The 5,396-nt window shown below is 42.7% G+C and overlaps 1 protein-coding gene across 3 annotated transcripts in view; it reads right to left on the bottom strand.

Annotated features, from left to right (window-relative positions):
• The window catches only part of ap1g1 (adaptor related protein complex 1 subunit gamma 1), a 27,348-nt gene extending 24,265 nt beyond the window's left edge, over positions 1-3,083 (bottom strand). The window contains exon 1 of one of the 3 annotated variants that reach the window (XM_062548646.1): positions 2,983-3,083. The gene's annotated coding sequence lies outside the window, so the exon portion shown is untranslated. Of the gene's footprint in view, positions 1-1,246; positions 1,614-1,661; positions 1,680-2,982 lie in introns of those variants that run through there. The other 2 variants (XM_062548647.1, XM_062548645.1) reach the window with 2 other exon arrangements.
• Between the last annotated feature and the right edge of the window lie 2,313 nt (positions 3,084-5,396).

The raw sequence follows: 5,396 nt of genomic DNA, 5'->3' as shown, positions 1-5,396 counted from the left end.
GCAAAGCAAACAACGTTCTGGGATCCAAATCATGCTGACGTTTTTGGAGTTCAGTAGCTGAGTGAGGAATAAAGTTGGGGAGCAATGACCTCAGAGACACACTCCAGCCAAGGTCAGCCATTGCCCACAGCAAAGACCTACCTTCCACCGGCAGGACAAAAAGAGCCTTGTCCCTCTCTGTAGGGCTCTTCAAGACAGAGGCATTTCTCAAAGGGGCCCTCAGCTAACAACAGGGTCAGAGAGGGTGATCCAGGCAGAACTCCCCCAATCATGGCATACAGAGAACAGAGCAAACATACAGCACTACCCCCTTCAGCAAACACAGCAAGGGCACATTTCTGTGCCTTGCTACCCAAGACGACTTGGACGTTAGCTTTCAACTTGCACTAAGAGTTAAATCGTGTAAGGGATGCCCTAGACAGAGGAAATGTTCTACTGAGTTGATACATCAAGTCCAACTCCAGGCTTTCTGAAATGTTCCAACTGGGTTTAAGAGGTCTCTCGGCAGCCTTTCCCCCAGAGAGTTTGATATATGCAAGCACCATGCACAGCCTAGCAACAAGGAGACAAGAGACAAAAAACAAGCCAAACACATAAACATTTCCACCTGTGCATATTGATGACATTACCATAGAAGTCCAGTGGTGACTGCCCACTGTAATGAAGATTGTCTGACTGCACAACAATCAATTTCCAGACAACAAAATAATCTAATCTAAAAAAAACGTTAATTAAAGAAATTGGTCACAGGCACATTCAAACTTTTGGTGGAAGTTTCAGACAAACGTCTAGAACCAACCTCAATGTAAGAATAAATTCCTCCAATATTTTAACAAAAAAAAACATATTTTATAAGATTGAGGAAGGGTGTGGCATTTTTGGCATTACTGTACTCCTTCACATTTGGCCCCCTTTTTAAGATTGACTACATTCCCCGTTGTACAAGCGCAGACAGACAGGCAAACTTGTCTACCAGTATTGGGCCATCTAACGTCACTGAATGCGTTGAGTACCACTTCCTGTTCCTGGTGTGCACAGTATATTTCTACATCAATAGCAGACAACTGCGCCTTCCCAAGCAAATACCTAACTCACAAAACAATCAAGACATGAAAGAATGGGGTTTCTAAGATTCCCCAAATTATAAAATCAATCCGTTTTAAGCGAATAAATATGCATACACACACACAAACACAAGAGCGACAAAGACACACACAGCCACAATCTTATGTACTTGGTGGGTTACCTTAACTCCTGATGGCAGTTATTGTGGGTTTCCATTTGGCTATATTACACAATATAATAACTTTAGTTTACCTTGACACCAAACAGTTATGAGAACTTCAACTTCATGAATGCCCTGAAGCTGTACTTTATTAGAAAAGGCAGTGAAAAAAACGACGTAACGTGACGTGACCCGAGTTGGGCCCTGTTCCAAGCTCCTCGTCACCTCCACTAAGCTGCCCGGGGTAAGCTACGGAGTTGCCGGAATAATTCCGCTCACTAGCTCTTAGCAAGCAAGTCCCTGCAACTTAACTCTGCTTCACTTTCTTCAGTTTTAGTCCTGCGACTAAAACACTGCATTGTACAGAGCTGTCAAGACATTTAGAGGTTCCATAATGCTGTCTAATAAGGGAGGTTAATTTCACTGTCAACGTTACCTTAGGTAGGAATGAATGGCCGGTTAGTTACGTTGGAAAGCGAGCCAAAAAGTCAAGTAACTAGGCGCAACAGCAGTGTACAGTATCGTTGGATGATCACCTGTCGGGCCTTTTCTTATTCACCAGATGCCGGTGCTAGCCAAACAATCAGGTTAGGTCATGCCAGCAAAACCAGCATCGACCCTGGGGTAATACCGCTGTTAAGTAAGCCAAAGAAAACTATACGTAATATTGAAACCCGATACGGAGTAATCTTCTCAAGTGGTGACTTTCAACACTAGGCCTATACTACCTACCTAAGGCTAGCCACTTGCTCAACAGTGAAGTGACATTAGCTAACTCAGCTGACGTTGGCTAGCCACCGTTACCCCAAAAGAATTTCCTGGCTAGCTAACTTAATAGCATGTAATCGCTTTCCCCACTAATACTATGAATAGTCTGGCATAGCGTTACTACGAATAGCACAACATAATACTATAATTCAAAGATACAATAATCTTCACCCAACATCGCTTTGGATAGTTAACGTTAACCACCTGAACATCTGACCAGTTCGTCACCTAGCTAGCTAGCTATTGCTAACTAGCTAATACTTGGGCTTCCTTATACATTTCTTCCGGACCGACTAGCTAATCGAATCATATCATCTCCGCAGAGAGCACATTGAACATACCATAACTAACGTTAGCTAGCTTGTCCGACAAATACATCTACAACGCAAGTAAAATCCCCATGTGATGATAACGTTAACCGAGAAAGTTGCCTGTCGCTGTTATGAACATGGGATATATACTAGCGACACAGCTATGTAGCTAGCTATCTTGATGCTAACATTACTGTGAACTATTAGACTGCAAGCTGACAAGGTTTCAAATCGCATTATGCTGACTTGCTCTCTGGCTATGCTAGGTTGCCAGCTAACTTTGTTGCACGACGTAGATGTTAGTTCATCATTAAGCAGACACCAGACATACGGCATTAACAATTAACACTTCATCAGCGTTTCGCTATTGACAACCTAATGTTACTTGAGAGAGTGTTGGATTAAGCGTGCTAGCTGACACCAACAGTGGTTGGCAGAACACTTCGCTTGCTAGCTGGGTAGCACAGCAAGTACTCCATTCAGATTACTCGCTAGCAAGCTACAACTTGCTGTATGTGTCAAGACAACCCCCAGTGCACTGTGGCTAGCTTGCTACTTCCTAAGCAGGGTTAGCGAACACATCCCTCTGTATAGATCACAGAACTGTCCCATACGCATAACCCATATGATCGTGGCAACTAACATGTTGCAAGCATGATTCAACTAGAAAACACTCACCAGCCGTAATGATACCAGGTAATGACTGGAATCTTTTCTATATGCGTCGGAGGGAGGAACAGACCAGACATTCAAAATGGCGGCTCTTCTGGCCTCAGCACTTCTACTGCAGGCGGAAGGTTACACTGACTAATCTGAACCAAACTTCAAGGTTTGAGGAACTGAATCCATTGCATTTCTAGAACAGCAGCATGAGTTCATATGCTACTTGGTATTTTCTATAAAGGTGACAATGCATGGACATGGATGGTAGTAGTATATTTTGATTCATATATGATGTCATGGTCGATACCTTTACTACAGTTGATGCACTACCATGTCATGTTACAATATTCACGGCTGTAAGAAGTTAACATTGAAACGGTGAATTGACAGCTGGAAATAGATAATGGGAATTTGGGTGTGAAGTTGATATTGTCGACCATCTCCTTCCTATGTAAATTAGATGAAACATGCATACATTAAATAAATACCATTATTATTTAGAATTGCTTGATGACGATGTAGGTTTTTTCTATTATTTACTGTAGGTAGATAGACAACGATAACTCTCGGTGGAAAATCCTTGCTATTCAGCTACGTGTCAATGCGGCGGATGATTTGCCTCTGAAGTTGTGCTACGGTTTGCGCCTCACCTCGTGGCAGTCAGTGATGACGTTACATTGAACTTGCGCCGCACGTAGAAGACGCAATCTTGCTGAAGGACTCGTAAAGGAAGTCGTATGCTGCCCTCTCCTGAAAAGTGTAGGTTAGGCCCACATTATATTTCCCCAAAGAGCTTTACATATTGACAAGAATAAATTCCGTAGGGTGAGGATAAGGGCCTAAGTGGCCACTGTGTGTTTCTTAAAGTTAAAGCCTCGTTATTCATAGTCCTAGGCCTATCAGGGATGATGCTACTTGCCACACCCAAGTTTAGGGAGCAGGCCTGTAAGTAAAGAGCTGATTCCATAGTGTTATGGACTAACTGATGTATACTGGATTATGTATTTACAGTTACAATTGAAACGGGTGGTATACAGAACACAGTTACACTGATCAATTTAAGGATTACATTTTACATCAACACAGATGATTTCCAACCTTTTTGAATGATAGATTTGGCTGTAGGCAACACTGCTGGTTCAAAAACATCAAAGCTCAGGTCAGTTGGATAGGCCTACAAACAGAATCAAACTTGTGAAGAGTCATTTGCACCTCAGCATAGCCTAAAAGGGTTAAGCACCCCTTATAGAAAATAACGGAACTGCTTCAAGTGCTTTTCCCCATAACTGCAGTTTTGAAAGGGACCATACATCCCAGAGCAAGTAACCTATTTTACATGTGGAAATTGTAAGCTGTGGTAATAACTATCTGTCATAGCATAAGGTCATGGCATATTGCTTTGCCTCAAATGGTTTACAAGTTCAGTGTGCATGTGAAAACAAATCACAAAACTGAGGGTGGGATGGCAACAGTGAAAAAAACAGCCAAAAGCCATGTAGTGAATATCTCCTCACAATCCGCTCTCCATTCCAATGCAATGTAAAAAAAAATAAATAAAAGCCTTTCGTAACAGCTCTGGCCCCATGTACTAGAGACAAACAAGCCTGGAACAAGCCTGTCCCTCAAACATAACAAAACTCTTCCAGACACTCACCGAAAGGGGGGTGGTGGTTTATTGGTGAGTTTGCCCTCTGGTGATTTGTTGGTGTTTGGTTCAAATATCAATGAACGTGGTGTCATCCAGAATCGCCAGGCCTGGACACAGTTCTACAGTAGTTCCAACTCCTCTCCTCTGGCAGGCAGTAAAGAATCTTGAACACCAAAACCACCAACAGAACAGCTTGGCCTCATGAGTAGTTAATAGCATTTTACATTTATCAGACACTGTTGTCCAAAGTGATTACATGTTAACTAGAAAAGCACTCCGAGAGCGCAGCTACCTCCGCCTGCAGTGTTCTCAGAGGTTGTCATACATTTGAACCGAAACTATTCAGATCGCCACCACGTGGCCATACCATGCCATTACACCACTAAGCTGAATACATAAATGCCTCTGGAATCCCGACAGAATTACGGATCAGTCCCAAAATGTAATCGTTTCTACCTTGGGTCATGTCTGACCTTCCCTGAAAATCTCATCGAAATCCATCCTCTACTTTTTGAGTTATGTTGCTAACAAACAGACAAACAAACAAACAGACAAATAGAAGAATAGAATAGAATATATACTTTTTTGATCCCGTGAGGGAAATTCAGTTCTCTGCATTTAACCCAATTTAACCGAATTAGTGAACACACAGCACACAGTGAACACACAGTGAGGTGAATTACACAACCCAGAGCAGTGAGCTGCCTGCCCAACCAGCGGCGCTCGGGGACAGACAGACAAACGCCGGTCCCTGATGAAAACATATACCTCCTTGGCGGAG

The sequence above is a fragment of the Sardina pilchardus genome, chromosome 11, assembly GCF_963854185.1.
Source record: "Sardina pilchardus chromosome 11, fSarPil1.1, whole genome shotgun sequence".
NCBI classification, from domain to species: Eukaryota; Metazoa; Chordata; class Actinopteri; order Clupeiformes; family Clupeidae; genus Sardina; species Sardina pilchardus.
The sequence above is the reverse complement of the archived record's forward strand: the minus strand, read 5'-3'. Positions and strand labels throughout refer to the sequence as shown.